At 43.2% G+C, this 16,469-nt stretch overlaps 1 protein-coding gene across 8 annotated transcripts in view; it reads left to right on the top strand.

The window, feature by feature from the left end:
• SOCS5 (suppressor of cytokine signaling 5) overlaps positions 1 to 16,469 on the top strand; it is a 170,135-nt gene that overhangs the window by 132,429 nt on the left and 21,237 nt on the right. The window contains exon 3 of one of the 8 annotated variants that reach the window (XR_004428321.1): positions 8,484 to 8,514. The exons of the other annotated variants lie outside the window; for them this stretch is intronic. The gene's annotated coding sequence lies outside the window, so the exon portion shown is untranslated. The remainder of the gene's footprint in view (positions 1 to 8,483; positions 8,515 to 16,469) is intronic. 8 annotated transcript variants of the gene reach the window in all.

Genomic DNA, 16,469 nt, shown 5'->3' with positions numbered 1-16,469 from the left:
CCTGTAATAGGTGAGGTTTTAAAAGCTGTTTTTCATTTAATTTTCACAGCAACCTTAAAATCAGGTGTTAAGACTAATTAAATTTGTGAGCTTCATCTCCCAAATGAATTGTGTTTGTTCATTTGTTGGCTTCTGCTACATACCAGACATTTGTCAAGGCATTGAGGATACAGTAGCAAATAAGAGAAATTCCTTTTCTTCAAAACATTGACAGTTCAGTGGGAGAAACAGACAAGTAAGTGGAAATAACAATGCAATGTGATGATGATAATAATGTTATATTATCATTTTAAGGTGCTATCAATTGTAACATGTGCTGTTATTTTATGTACTCTCAAGAAAAAGTATACTGCCATTAAACTGAATCATAATACCTTAACGATAGTCTCATGTGATACATGAACCAGATACACCAACCTCCCTTTACTTTGAAATCGTTTATTAGCTATTCCAAGGGATTTCATAATTCTTCTGGCTCTTGGTTGCTTTGCTTGATAAGTGACATGCTGTCTTTTCAGACATATCTCAGTAACAAAACATAGCACAACTTCATCTGTTTATATCTTCCTTTCCTGTCCCATAAAGTATCTGGTTGTGATTCTGGAAGAGGCACAGACTATGGCAATGCCTCTGTTGGTGAATATTTGCCTCATTAATATCGAGTTTATGCCCTGCCACTTGGTTTCACGTTCTTCTTCACATTCAACGAATCTTCATTTCTTTGTTGAGCCATAGCATTCTTGAAGGCAGTTTAGAGGCAGTTAAACTCAACACATAAAATATGTAGGAATGACAAAATTATACATTCATTTAGAACTCATAGCTCTAAAGAGCAAAGACCAAATGTATGCTTATTCAGGCAATGACAATTATGTGGGAACGCCATAGGATAAACAACAATTATAAGATTTTTGGGGGGCTGGGTGCAGTGGCTCATACCTGTAAGCCTAACACTTTGGGAGGCTAAGGTGGGCAGATCGCCTGAGACCAGCCTGGGCAACATGGAGAAACCCCATCTCTACAAAAAATACAAAAATTAGCAAGGTGTGGTGGTACATGCCTGTAGTCCCAGCTACCAGGGAGGTTGAGGTGGGAGGATCTCTTGAGTCCAGGAAGTCGAGGCTGTAATGAGCCGTGAATGTGCCACTGCACACCAGCCTGGGCAACCGAGTGAGACCCTGCCCTGAAAAAAAAAAAAGAAAAAGACGTTTTTGATTGTAAGTACTGTGTAATCTCAAATGTTTGAAGGAGTTATTTTTTTTTTAAGTATCTTCCAGAGACTAGGAGAGGGAGGAGGGGGAATGACTACCTGATAAGAATGGGGTTTCCTTTGGGGATAATAAAAATGTTCTGAAACTATACAGCGGTGATGGCTGCACAACACTGTGGATATACTAACTGCTGCCAAATTGTGCACTGTAAAATGATTAAGACGGTAAACTTTATGTGTATTTTACCACAATTTTATAAGCTATGGGTCTTAGATTTGATGAAAATAAGGGCTGCTTTTATTTTTAAATTGCTAGGTTTTAAGTGAAAGAAGCCAATCTGAAAGGCTACTTACTGAATGATTCCAACTATATGACATTCTGGAAAGGGCAAAACTATGGAAACTAAAAAGATCAGTGGTTATCAGGCGTTAGCGGGATGGGAGAGATGAATAGGTGGAGCCTAGAGGATATTTAGGGCAGTGAAACTATTCCGTATGATACGATAATGGTGGATACATGTCAGTATACATTAGCGCAAAACCATTGAATGTGCAGCACCAAGAGTGCACCCTAATGTAACATACAGACTTTGCGTGATGATTCGTCATTGTAGGTTCATCAGTTATAACAAATGCACCACTCTGGGGGTGTGAGTGGGGTGGTGGTAGTGGGGGAGGCTGTGCAAGTGTGAGGGCAGGGGGTATATGGGAAAGCTCTGCACCTTCCTCGCAATTTTGCTGTGAACCTAAAACTACTCCAAAAAGGAGTCTTTAAAAAATCACTAAATTGCAAGCACCGTCCTTTTCATTGTTGTTGTTGTTGAGACGGCATTTCGCTCCTGCAACCTCCACCTCCCAGGTTCAAGCGATTCTCCTGCCTCAGCCTCCCAAGTAGCTGGGATTACAGGCATCTGCCACCATGCCCAGCTAATTTTGTATTTTTAGTAGAGATGGGGTTTCACTATGTTGGTCAGACTGGTCTTGAACTCCTGACCTCAGGTCATCCACCCGCCTCAGCTTCCCAAAGTGCTGAGATTACAGGGGTGAGCCACCACACCTGGCCACAGCACTGTTCTAAGTGTATCACATAAATAGTCAAATGTAATGCCAACAACAACCATAAAACATAGCTAATAATAATCACTAACATCCATGGGCCACCAATCTCTCAGTGACTTAGGACTTTACAGGCACTAGGTCATTTCCCTCTCATAACAGCCAATCAAGTTCAGTCTGTTCTGCCATAATGCTTGTTTTGGAAATGAGAACCTGTTCCAACATGACTGGTATATCAGGGAACAATATAAGCATAATGCAGATCTTGCATTTGCTCTTGCGTGATTTTGTCAGTGGGAAACACTGTCAGGGGTTGATAAACTACAGCTCTCCGGCCAGTAGTCTGTTTTTGTTTTTTTTTTTTTTTTTGAGGCGGAGTCTTGCTCTGTCGCCCGGACTGGAGTGCAGTGGCGGGATCTCGGCTCACTGCAAGCTCCGCCTCCCGGTTTACGCCATTCTCCTGCCTCAGCCTCCCGAGTAGCTGGGACTACAGGCGCCCGCCACCTCGCCCGCTAGTTTTGTATTTTTAGTAGAGACGGGTTTCACCGTGTTAGCCAGGATGGTCTCGATCTCCTGACCTCGTGATCCGCCCGTCTCGGCCTCCCAAAGTGCTGGGATTACAGCTTGAGCCACCGCGCCCGGCCTGTTTTTGTAAATAAAGATTTATTGGAACACAGCAACACTCATTCACTGAACAACAGCAGCAGAGTTGAGTCATTGCAACAGATACCTCTGCAAAGTTGAAGGTATTTATTATCTGGATTTTTAAGGAAAAGTTTGTGAAGCCCTGTGTTATGGGAAGCCAGAAAATGCACCTAGCTGAACCACATATCACAGAAAAAACACGCATGTACTTTAAAGAGTTAATGAGCTGTCTTTTCATTTCTTGATGCTATCATAAGCACACAATATTTTTTAATTTTAGCATTTAAAAACAGCTTTATTGAGGCATAATTCATGTACCATACATTGCATCCATTTTAAATGTGCAATGATTTTTAGTAAATTTACAGGGTTGTTCATCACCATAACAATCACCATAATCCAATTTTAGGTAGAACACTTCCATCACCTCCAATAACCCCTTGTGGCCATTTGCAGTCAATCCCTGTTACACTGCCAGTCTCCACCAACCGCTGTAGATTTGTCTGTTTTGGACATGTCATGTCAGTGAAATCACATAACATGTCATCTTTTGCATCTGGCTTCCTTCACTCAGCATAGTGTTTTTGAAGTTTGTTCACATGGAAGTAACTATCAGTAGTTTGTTCCTTTTAAATTGTTGACTAGTATTCCATCGTTTATCCATTCACTATTTGACAGACATTTAGGTTATTTTGCGTTTGGGGTATTTATAAATAATGTTGTTATAATTTAATGTAGTTGTCTTGGTTAGCTTGGGCTGCTATAACAAAACACCATAGACTGAGTGGCTTAAACAATTGACATTTATTTCTTACAGTTCTGGAGGCTGGGAAGTCCAAGATCAAGGTGCTAGAAATTTCAGTTCCCAGTGAGGGCTCTTGTCCTGGCTTGCAGAAGGCTGCCTTCTTGCTGTGTCTTCAAATGTAGACCTCTGGTCTCTTTTCCAATTCTTATAAGGATACTAATCCCATCACATCCCCACCACCATGACCTTATCTAAACCTAATACCTTTCAAAGGCCCTACCACCAAATACCATCATATTGGGAATTAGGGCTTTAACATATAAATTTACAGTGGGGGACACAAACATTCACTCAATAACAGTAATTATTGATATTATTGGATTTATATCTATCATTTTGCTCTTTATTTTTTACCTGTCTCATGTCTGTTTTGTTTCTATGTTGCTCCTTTATTGCTTTCTTTTATGTTAAACTTATATTCTTCTAGTAAACCATTTTAATTTCGTTGTTCATTTTTACCCTGTAATTGTTGAGTTATTTTCTTACTGGTTACCCTAGGGATTACAATATGCATCTTAATGTATCACAAGGTAGGAAGGTGAAATACTTGATTTGACAACTTGTTGGCTTGAATTATTACTTTTTAATATTTAGGCATTTGGCATGTTGTCTCCATTTGTACCCCACCCCAGGCCTTGCACACACTGGGGGAAGGCCTGCCTTTCACATATGTGTATGCATGTGTTTTTTCACATAATTATATTCGTATTATGAATTATATATTCTGAATATTGCAGTTACATATTCTGCTTTTTAAAGTTAACATTTTGTCACAGGCATTTTTATTTGCCATACATTTTTATACACTTTTAAAAGGCTGTATTGTATGCCACTGAATGCATGGGGCAAACCTCAGTTAATCATTTCCCTACTTTAGGACATTAAGTCATTTAAAATTTTTCCCTTTAAAAAAAATAAAATGCTGCAATGAAGTCTGGGCATGGTGGCTCATGCTTGTAATCCCAGCATTTTGGGAGGCCAAGGTGGGCAGATCTCTTGAGCTCAGGAGTTTGAGACCAGCCTGGCCAACATGGCAAAACCCTGTGTCTACTAAAAATACAAAAAATTAACCAGGCGTGGTGGCATGTGCCTGTAGTCCCAGCTACTTGGGAGGCAAGGGGGCTGAGGTAGGAGGATCGTTTGAACCTGGGAGACAGAGGTTGCAGTGAGCCGAGTTGGCACCTCTGCACTCCAGCCTGGGTAACAGAGGGAGACCCCATCTCAAAAACAAAAAAAAACAAAAAAATCACTGCAATGAGGATTTTTGTACACATAACTCTTTTCACATTGTTGAATTTTTGGCATAAATTCCCAGTTCTAAAATGACTCTGTTGAATATAAAAAATATTTTCATAGTTCTTGATATCTTTCACCATATTATTTTCCTTGAGAACTGTAACAATTTTCTCAGGTCAGCAATGTATGGGGCTAGCTATTTTATCACATCTTCACGAGTTCTGGGTGTCAAGTTAAACTTTCCACTTAACTTTGCATTTCTTTGGTGATTAGGAAGCCTGCACATTTTTCTGTAAATCCATTTACTAGTTATAACTTGTTTTATGTAAATTGCTTCATTATGCTCCTTGCTTATTTGTATACATATAAGGCTTTTTGTTTGTAACTATCAGTTTGTATGGACTCTTTATGTAATATATCCTCCTCAAAACATTTTAGGAAAGAGATAGAATATCAATAAAAGCAGATAATTTTTAAATTTATCTACTTTAAATGCTGCAAATATTTTTCCCACTTGCCCCTTTTCAGTCTTTTTCTAATATAGAAAATTTACATTTCTCTGTAGTCAAACCTGCTAATCTTTTCTTTGTGATTTCTTCAATCATTTCTAAGTTTAATAAAAGACATTCTCCCTCCAGAGATTTGGTAATTGTTCAAGTCTCTCTTTTAGTTTGCCTTGGTTTTTAAAAAGTATGTATTAATAACTTTAATCCATGTAAAATTTCTGGGTAAAAATTCCTTCTGGTTGAAGAAAGAAGAGGATCTCAAAGCCTAAGTTTCTCAAACTCAGTAGTTTCTCTTCTCTGGTTTCCTTGCCTGCATCGGACTGGGCCCTGAGCCTGAAATCCCAGAATTTTGAGAGGTTAAGGTGGGAGGGTCACTTGAGGGCAAGAGTTTGAGACCTGCTGTCCATCTGTCTACAAGGAGATAACACAGAATCAGAGCTTGCCTCAACTCTCCAGCGCTGGACCCACCTCCAAGGAGGATGGCCCAGAGTGGTGGAAAGAACATGACTTGGAACCCGAGTTTGGACCCTGGCTGTGTGTGAACTCTCAGCCTCCAGTTGTCCCTCTGAAGAATGGTGCAAAGGATACCTGACTGACAGGACTGCTGTGAAGATAATACAAGACGACATATGGAATGTTCTAGAAAAGTACCTGACCCATCATGGATCTCTCAGGGCCCTGCCTGTGCACTGACTTGGCTCCTGGGTCCCACCTCAAGATCAAAGGTGTTCCTGGGCCTCCTTGTCCTCTCCAAGGAGCATGGGCAGGCCTGCCAGAGCAGTCCAGAGTATCGGCAACTTTAGATAAGGAAACTGAGGCTGGGAAAGGCTAAGTGGTAGAGCAGCAGATGCTCTTACCTGCGCTGACATGCTGCCTCCTCCAGCATCGCTTTCCTCACAGCACCTCAGCCTCCTCATATGTCAAATTGAGCTAATGGCCCTTACTGGTCTCTACCGCTGAGGCGTTACTTGAGCAAATGAAAGGTTCTGAAAAAGCCATGGAAAAATCGAGAGGCAAGGTAGAGTCCCTATGGGCTGCTCAGTGTACTCCTTCCGCAGCTCTGGACACAGACGAAGCCTCTGTGTTGGCTCTGACAGGCTTTTTGCCTCCCCACCCCCAGCTCCCCAGGAAAGCCCTGCAGAGACTCTGTGAAGGCCCCTTGTGCCCGTGGCTCACCAGGCAGGAAGCCTGGGGCTTGGCTGAGGCCCCAGGAAGCAGAGTCTGGGAGGTGAACCGTACCTCAGGCCCAGCTGTGTTCAGCTTGGAGCAGTTTCTGAAGTCTCAGAGAGGAAGGGTGAGGAGGAACCTCAGAGGTCACTGGGCCACTCCATTTCACAGATGTGGAAGTTAAGGCACAGAGTGGAGAGCCCATGAGTGGCAGTGTCAGCACTTGGGCTGGGGGATCCTGGCTCCCCGTCCGGCATACTTTCCACTTGGCCTCCGCTGCTGCAGTGGCCTCTTTAGAAGGCTCCCTGTGATCCTTCTAGAAAATTCTCTGCAACCTAATGACATTTGAGCAAAACTGCCTGATGTTGGAGGATCAGGGCACTTCTGAGAAGCAGAACGAAGCATTAAGAACGAGGTGTTCCCACAGGAGACATGAGAGGGTCAGGAAGGAATTTCCTGGGAACAGGACTTTTCAGAGAAGGGAAAAAAGTGTTTTGAGCAGGAGCTTGGCTTTTTTGGAGCAGCTGGAAAATGTGGGGGCAGCGGCTAGAGGCAGGCAAAGGTGGCAGGGAAATCTGACATCACCAACCCACCCTGGCAATTTAACATTTAAAATTAAAGTTGCCTTCTCTCTTAGCACTTTTTTTTTTTTTTAAATAGAAGCCATACTGCTGAGGTGTGAGGGGTAACTACGGTTCTCAACCGTGGCTGCACATTAGAATCCACTGGGGTGCTCTTCCAAACCCCACGCCAATTACACGGAAGTCTATGGGGCAGGACCTGGGCATCAGTGGTTCTTACAACTCCCCGGGTGATTCTAATGAGCGGCCAAGGCCAAGTGCTACCTGCCCCTGGATCATTTTGCCGGCTGACTTATGAACCTAAAATGGAGCAAATGCGTAATTCCATTCGCCACTCACACTTGTCCAGGCCTTCTTCACAGGAAGGCCACAGGGAGAGATGGTGCCCTTCTCTCTCCTCTGCCCGGCTTATCTTAGTCCCCTCAGGGCCCTGCCTAAGGCCCACCTCCATTCCAAACCAGGATTATTCCCGTCCTCCAAATCCCTACAGAGGTCAGATTGGGCCACCAATGTACCTAGGGCTCCGTGGCCAGCCTGTGAATCTCCCCGGTGGCTGTTACACAATGTCGGTTGTTATTTCTGTTTTCAGTCTTGCACGTGTCATCCACCCAACTCAATGTGAGCTCTCTAAGGACTAGACCCCCATACCTTCCCCCACCCTGGCTGGCCAGAAGGCTTCAACTGAGACTTGTTGTCGGGGAGCTGAATATATTCACTGCATCCACTTGAGTCACAAGTACACATTTAATGCTGAAAATGGCTCTGGGAGATTGAGACTGTATTTTTTTTTTAATGTCCATTTTATGCTGAGGAAAACAAAGCTCAACCAAATAAATGGTTTGTATAAGGTCACAGAATGAGGAAGTGGCAATCCGCTGGGTCCACTGAGGTCCCTTCCCCACCACACAGCATTCTACTGCTATAGGGGAGTCCGCAGAGCAGGCAGAGCTGGGCTTAGGGCGAGCTCTGGAGGCCTCTCTCTCCCGGGGAAGGTCTGGTCTGACCAGCTGGGGAGGCCATCTGTGAAGGCTGCTTGGTCTCCAGTTCCTCAGGCCTTAGGAGAGGGTGTAATATCATGTTAAAACGGAAGTTTCCGCTGAGATGTTAAGATGCTGAGTATCACAGAGCCACTGGAGCAAAATGCAAATTTTATAAGGAAATATTTAAAACCTAGGTTTTTACAACTCTTATAGCCCTACTTATGGCTGAGGGTCAGGTTGTTGGAGATTAAGGGGGAAAGGAATTGCCTACTGAATGCCATGTTCCTCTTCTCGCAGGAAAGACAGTGGAAGGCGCCTGCCTCTCACAGTAAGTCTATGAGGGTGGCTTCATCAGAATGTCTCTGAAAGAGGAGCCAGGATCCCTATTCTATGGGGCCCCAGTGGACTGGCTTCCACCTGAGAATTTTTTTTTTTTTTGGAGACGGAGTCTCGCTCTGTTGCCCAAACTGGAGTGCAGTGGCATGATCTCGGCTCACTGCAACCTCTGCCTCCCAGGTTCAAGCAATTCTCCTGTCTTAGCCTCCTGAGTAGCTGGGACTACAGGCATGCGCCACCACGGCCTGGCTAATTTTTGTATTTTTAGTGGAGGCGGGGTTTCACTATATCGGTCAGGCTGGTCTCGAACTCCTGACCTCAAGTGATCCACCCACTTTAGCCTCCCAAAGTGCTGGGATTACAGGTGTGAACCACTGCACCTGGCCTCCACCTGAGAAATCTAAAGGACTGGGGATGGCGTGGCTGACCAGCTGCTCAGGGATGAGTTGAAGGGGAGGCTGCTGTGCTGAGCTTAGCCGAAAGTTCTTGAGTCTTCTGAGAGAGAGGAGGCCTGGAGGTGTCCCATGGGACCGATGAGAGCCCCAGGGTAGACAGGATCTGTTGTGAGTTGAATTGTTTTCCCAAAAAGGAGATGTTCAAGTCCTAATTCCCAGTACCTGTGAACAGGACCTTGTTTGGAAACAGGGTCTTTACAGAGATGAAATCAAGTTCAGATGAAGTCATATTAGATTAGGGTGGCCCCGTATCCAATGACTAGTGTCCCTATGTGGAGAGGGAGACTTGAAGACATAGAGACAAAGGGACGCAAAGAGATAGGAGAGAAGGCCACGTGATGACAGAGGCAGAGACCCGAGTGATGTAGGGACAGGCCAGGGAAGGCCAAGGATTGCCAGCAGCCAGCAGAAGCTAGGAAGAGGAAGGAAGGATCCCTGCCTAGCACAGCCCCGCTGATAGCCTCCATCTGCCCTTTTCCTCCAAAGTCCTGCCCAGGCTCCCCTTGGATTGAAGAGTCCTGAGCCCAGCCTTGAACTGATCACTGCAGCCAGGGAGTGAAATGTGCTGATTTGCTGTGCCAGGAGCCGGTGGGGTCAGCCCCGTTTAAAGCACAGGAGCTCAGCGCAGGAGAAAGGGTAACTCCCCAAAGGAAAACTGAGGTGCTATTACCAGAAGCAGAAGAGCTGCCACTTAAACAAGCAAAATAACCCATGTCCCCACACCCTTCAGTACCAAGCCCATCAATCACCATCTAAGCTTACATATATAATGCAGATAGGACATGAGAGAGATGGCAAAGGTTTAGATAAAATACTGTGATAATTTAAAATACATGGGATTTTTCCCATATAAAGAGTCAGGGACTGCCTCATGGAGGAAGCTTCTGAACTGGACTTTCAAGGAAGAATGGAATGTTGTGTGTGTATCTGTGAGAGGAGGGCACTCCAAGATGAGAAAACTATATGACCAAAGGTGTGGAGGAGCAAACTATAAACAGGGAAAAGTCAGTGGTTCCATGCAGCCAGAACACAGGCCCCGCAAGAGAAGCAGTAGTCTATGTGGTAGAAAAAGGAGGTAGGGATCAGATCTTAGAGGGCCTTAGGTGCCAGGATAAAGATCTTAGATGGCGGTGTATAGAAAGTAGAAAACCACTGAAGGTCAGATTAATTTAACTTAAAAAGAAAAAAATAAATGAAGCACAACCAGGCAAGAGGCTCCTGGAATGGTGTATGCAAAAAACAAAGATAATCTGAATGTCCCATTGGCACCTCCAACCCAGCTTGTCCACGATGGAAGCCGGCCTCATTTTTCCCATCCGTAACTGTCTGCCTGTTTCCCCTCTCCTCGTGAGCGGCATGGGCATCCCCAAGAGTCACTCAGGACTCTTCCCTCTCCCATATCCCCCACTGCAAGCTCATCTCCAAATCCTGCTGATTATTCCTTCTAGATGTTTCTTGAATGCACTTGTCTTGTTCCTCCACATCACTTACTCTTCAGCCACCATCATCTGTTTCTTGGATGACTCCAACAGCCTCCTAACTGGTCTCTCGCTTCCAGCCTGGCCCCCCATCAGTCCTCTACATAGCAGGCAGTGTCCTCTGTTTAAGTTATAGCCAGTTGGGGACTCCCTGCCACCCCCCTTCAGAATTGGTCTTTAGCCCCACATCTTCCTGCTCCCGGATTTGGAACACACCAGCCATCCTGAGCTGCTTTCCATTCACAAAAGTAGTGTGACCCGTCTCCCCTCTGGCCCTTTGCATATGCTGTTGCCTCTGCTGCCCTCTCTTTTCCCCATCCCCTGGTTTAGGAGCTGGAAGGCTGTTTCTGGTAGAAAGGTTTTTTAGGAGGCTGGGGAACAAGAGAAAGAAGTTGGGAGAAAGCAGGGAACTCCCTGTGGTGGACACTTACCTCTCATCTGCCCTGTACTTTCCTTCTCCTGGGAGCAGTCACCACCCTCTTGTGGAGCTGCTCCTACCCTCAGCTGTATGGTCCAATGGGAGCCTCCATTTTTTTTTTTTTTTTTTTTTAATGGAGACAGGTTCTCACCATGTTGCCCAGGCTGGTCTTGAACTCCTGGGGAGACTCCATCTTTCATGATCCTTCCTTCCTGTCCCAGTGATGGGTTGTGAGGTTGGCAATCTGACCTGAGCCAGACTAGCTACAAACTTCCCAGAAATTGTTCTAAATAGAGCTAAGGAGAGAAGGCCTCTTTCCTTTTCGGATGTAAGGCTGAAAGGACAGACTGTAGACCTTCATGCTGCTAGACGTCCTGCCTTGTGGTAAAAGGTGGTATACAGAAAGGTGGTATACTGAAAATGACAGGCCAAAAGACAGGATCCTGACAAGGCTCAAGTCACTTCTAAGTTCCAGGGTGACTTGTTACTTCACCATCCCCTAGAGCAGTGCTTTTCAGGCTATCTGGAGGAAAAGCCAGATTTTTTTGCCCAATTTGCTATAAAGTAATAGTACTTCTGTGGAATACATTTAAAACTTAAAAAAAAACAAACCCAAACACAGTTTATTTATTTGTTTATTTTTTGAGACAGGGCCTCACTCTGTCACCCAGGGAGTGTAGTGGCACCATCACAGCTCATTGCAGCCTCAACTTCCTGAGCTCAAGCAATCCTCCCACCTCAGCCTCTCGAGTAGCTGGGACTACAGGCATGTACCACCATGCCCGGTTAATGTTTTTGTTTTTGTTTTTTTCTGTAGAAACAGGGTTTCGCCATGTTGCCCAGGTTAGTCTCAAACTCCCGAGCTCAAGTAATCCACCTGCCTTGGCCTCCTAAAGTGCTGGGATTATAGGTGTGAGCCACCACACCCAGCCCAAACATGGTTTTAAAATCCCATTTTTTTTTCTACTGTTATAGTCAATAGGCCTAATATTAGTTTGTCAATTTGTTATGAAAGTTTGTAAACACTTCATCTTGATTCTGTACTCACCTTCTCATTGACTGTATCAAGTAGCCAGTTCTGTGAACCAGACTTTGAGTAGCCCTACCATAGAGGTTGTCACAGAGCTCCACCCTTGCTGGCACCAGCTCTGCATTCCAGCCTGCAGGAAGAGGAAGTTTAGGGCAAGCAAGTTCCTTTTATTTTTTTTATTTTTTTTATTTTTTTATTTTTTATTTTTTTATTATACTTTAAGTTCTAGGGTACATGTGCATGACGTTTATATCATGTATAACTCCCCAATGCAATCCCTCCCTCCTCCCCCCTCCCCATGATAGGCCCCAGTGTGTGATGTTCCCCTTCCCGAGTCCAAGTGATCTCATTGTTCAGTTCCCACCTATGAGTGAGAACATGCGGTGTTTGGTTTCTCTTCTTGTGATAGTTTGCTAAGAATGATGGATTCCAGCTGCATCCATGTCCCTACAAAGGACGCAAACTCATCCTTTTTTATGGCTGCATAGTATTCCATGGTGTATATGTGCCACATTTTCTTAATCCAGTCTGTCACAGATGGACATTTGGGTTGATTCCAAGTCTTTGCTATTGTGAATAGTGCCGCAATAAACATACGTGTGCATGTGTCTTTGTAGTAGAGTAATTTATAATCCTTTGGGTATATACCCAGTAGTGGGATGGCTGGGTCATATGGTACATCTAGTTCTAGATCCTTGAGGAATCGCCATACTGTTTTCCATAATGGTTGAACTAGTTTACAATCCCACCAACAGTGTAAAAGTGTTCCTATTTCTCCACATCCTCTCCAACACCTGTTGTTTCCTGACTTCTTAATGATTGCCATTCTAACTGGTGTGAGATGGTATCTCATTGTGGTTTTGATTTGCATTTCTCTGATGGCGAGTGATGATGAGCATTTTTTCATGTGTCTGTTGGCTGTATGGATGTCTTCTTTTGAGAAATGTCTGTTCATATCCTTTCCCCGCTTTTTGATGGGGTTGTTTGTTTTTTTCTTGTATATTTGTTTGAGTTCTTTGTAGATTCTGGATATTAGCCCTTTGTCAGATGAGTAGGTTGCAAAAATTTTCTCCCATTCTGTAGGTTGCCTGTTCACTCTGATGGTAGTTTCTTTTGCTGTGCAAAAGCTCTTTAGTTTAATTAGATCCCATGTGTCAATTTTTGCTTTTGCTGCCGTTGCTTTTGGTGTTTTAGACATGAAGTCCTTGCCCATGCCTATGTCCTGAATGGTACTACCTAGATTTTCTTCTAGGGTTTTTATGGTATTAGGTCTAACATTTAAGTCTCTAATCCATCTTGAATTAATTTTCGTATAAGGGGTAAGGAAAGGATCCAGTTTCAGCTTTCTACTTATGGCTAGCCAATTTTCCCAGCACCATTTATTAAATAGGGAATCCTTTCCCCATTTCTTGTTTGTGTCAGGTTTGTCAAAGATCAGATGGCTGTAGATGTGTGGTATTATTTCTGAGGACTCTGTTCTGTTCCATTGGTCTATATCTCTGTTGTGGTACCAGTACCATGCTGTTTTGGTTACTGTAGCCTTGTAGTATAGTTTGAAGTCAGGTAGCGTGACGCCTCCAGCTTTGTCCTTTTGACTTAGGATTGTCTTGGCAATGCGGGCTCTTTTTTGGTTCCATATGAACTTTAAAGCCGTTTTTTCCAATTCTGTGAAGAAAGTCATTGGTAGCTTGATGGGGATGGCATTGAATCTATAAATCACCTTGGGCAGTATGGCCATTTTCACGATATTGATTCTTCCTATCCATGAGCATGGTATGTTCTTCCATTTGTTTGTGTCCTCTTTGATTTCACTGAGCAGTGGTTTGTAGTTCTCCTTGAAGAGGTCCTTGACATCCCTTGTAAGCTGGATTCCTAGGTATTTTATTCTCTTTGAAGCAATTGTGAATGGAAGTTCATTCCTGATTTGGCTCTCTGCTTGTCTGTTACTGGTGTATAAGAATGCTTGTGATTTTTGCACATTAATTTTGTATCCTGAGACTTTGCTGAAGTTGCTTATCAGCTTAAGGAGATTTTGGGCTGAGACGATGGGGTTTTCTAAATATACAATCATGTCATCTGCAAACAGGGACAATTTGACTTCTTCTTTTCCTAACTGGATACCCTTGATTTCTTTCTCTTGCCTGATTGCCCTAGCCAGAACTTCCAACACGATGTTGAATAGGAGTGGTGAGAGAGGGCATCCCTGTCTTGTGCCAGTTTTCAAAGGGAATTTTTCCAGTTTTTGCCCATTCAGTATGATATTAGCTGTGGGTTTGTCATAAATAGCTCTTATTATTTTGAGGTACGTTCCATCAATACCAAATTTATTGAGCGTTTTTAGCATAAAGGGCTGTTGAATTTTGTCAAAAGCCTTTTCTGCATCTATTGAGATAATCATGTGGTTCTTGTCTTTGGTTCTGTTTATATGCTGGATTACGTTTATTGATTTGCGAATGTTGAACCAGCCTTGCATCCCAGGGATGAAGCCCACTTGATCATGGTGGATAAGCTTTTTGATGTGCTGCTGAATCCAGTTTGCCAGTATTTTATTGAGAATTTTTGCATCGATGTTCATCAGGGATATTGGTCTAAAATTCTCTTTTTTTGTTGTGTCTCTGCCAGGCTTTGGTATCAGGATGATGTTGGCCTCATAAAAAGAGTTAGGGAGGATTCCCTCTTTTTCTATTGATTGAAATAGTTTCAGAAGGAATGGTACCAGCTCCTCCTTGTACCTCTGGTAGAATTCAGCTGTGAATCCATCTGGTCCTGACTTTTTTTGGTGGGTAGGCTATTAATTGTTGCCTCAATTTCAGAGCCTGCTATTGGTCTATTCAGGGATTCAACTTCTTCCTGGTTTAGTCTTGGGAGAGTGTAAGTGTCCAGGAAATTATCCATTTCTTCTAGATTTTCTAGTTGATTTGCGTAGAGGCATTTATAGTATTCTCTGATGGTTGTTTGTATTTCTGTGGGGTCGGTGGTGATATCCCCTTTATCATTTTTTATTGCGACTATTTGATTCCTCTCTCTTTTCTTCTTTATTAGTCTTGCTAGCGGTCTGTCAATTTTGTTGATCTTTTCAAAAAACCAACTCCTGGATTCATTGATTTTTTGGAGGGTTTTTTGTGTCTCTATCTCCTTCAGTTCTGCTCTGATCTTAGTTATTTCTTGCCTTCTGCTAGCTTTTGAATGTGTTTGCTCTTGCCTCTCTAGTTCTTTTAATTGTGATGTTAGAGTGTCCATTTTAGATCTCTCCTGCTTTCTCTTGTGGGCATTTAGTGCTATAAATTTCCCTCTACACACTGCTTTAAATGTGTCCCAGAGATTCTGGTATGTTGTATCTTTGTTCTCATTGGTTTCGAAGAACATCTTTATTTCTGCTTTCATTTCGTTATGTACCCAGTAGTCATTCAGGAGCAGGTTGTTCAGTTTCCATGTAGTTGAGCGGTTTTGATTGAGTTTCTTAGTCCTGAGTTCTAGTTTGATTGCACTGTGGTCTGAGAGACAGTTTGTTATAATTTCTGTTCTTGTACATTTGCTGAGGAGTGCTTTACTTCCAATTATGTGGTCAATTTTGGAATAAGTGCGATGTGGTGCTGAGAAGAATGTATATTCTGTTGATTTGGGGTGGAGAGTTCTATAGATGTCTATTAGGTCCGCTTGGTGCAGAGATGAGTTCAATTCCTGGATATCCTTGTTAACTTTCTGTCTCGTTGATCTGTCTAATGTTGACAGTGGAGTGTTGAAGTCTCCCATTATTATTGTATGGGAGTCTAAGTCTCTTTGTAGGTCTCTAAGGACTTGCTTTATGAATCTGGGTGCTCCTGTATTGGGTGCATATATATTTAGGAGAGTTAGCTCTTCCTGTTGAATTGATCCCTTTACCATTATGTAATGGCCTTCTTTGTCTCTTTTGATCTTTGATGGTTTAAAGTCTGTTTTATCAGAGACTAGGATTGCAACCCCTGCTTTTTTTTGTTCTCCATTTGCTTGGTAGATCTTCCTCCATCCCTTTATTTTGAGCCTATGTATGTCTCTGCATGTGAGATGGGTCTCCTGAATATAGCAGACTGATGGGTCTTGACTCTTTATCCAGTTTGCCAGTCTGTGTCTTTTAATTGGAGCATTTAGTCCATTGACATTTAAGGTTAATATTGTTATGTGTGAACTTGATCCTGTCATTATGATATTAACTGGTTATTTTGCTCGTTAGTTGATGCAATTTCTTCCTAGCCTCGATGTTCTTTACATTTTGGCATGTTTTTGCAATGGCTGGTACCGGTTGTTTCTTTCCATGTTTAGGGCTTCCTTCAGGGTCTCTTGTAAGGCAGGCCTGGTGGTGACAAAATCTCTAAGCATTTGCTTATCTGTAAAGGATTTTATTTCTCCTTCACTGATGAAGCTTAGTTTGGCTGGATATGAAATTCTGGGTTGAAAATTCTTTTCTTTAAGAACGTTGAATATTGGCCCCCACTCTCTTCTGGCTTGTAGAGTTTCTGCCGAGAGGTCTGCTGTTATTCTGATGGGCTTCCCTTTGTGGGTAACCCGACCTTTCTCTCTGGCTGCCCT

Source organism: Trachypithecus francoisi, unplaced genomic scaffold, assembly GCF_009764315.1.
Source record: "Trachypithecus francoisi isolate TF-2019V2 unplaced genomic scaffold, Tfra_2.0 Lachesis_group17, whole genome shotgun sequence".
Taxonomy (NCBI): Eukaryota; Metazoa; Chordata; class Mammalia; order Primates; family Cercopithecidae; genus Trachypithecus; species Trachypithecus francoisi.
This window is presented reverse-complemented; position numbering and strand designations above follow the sequence as displayed.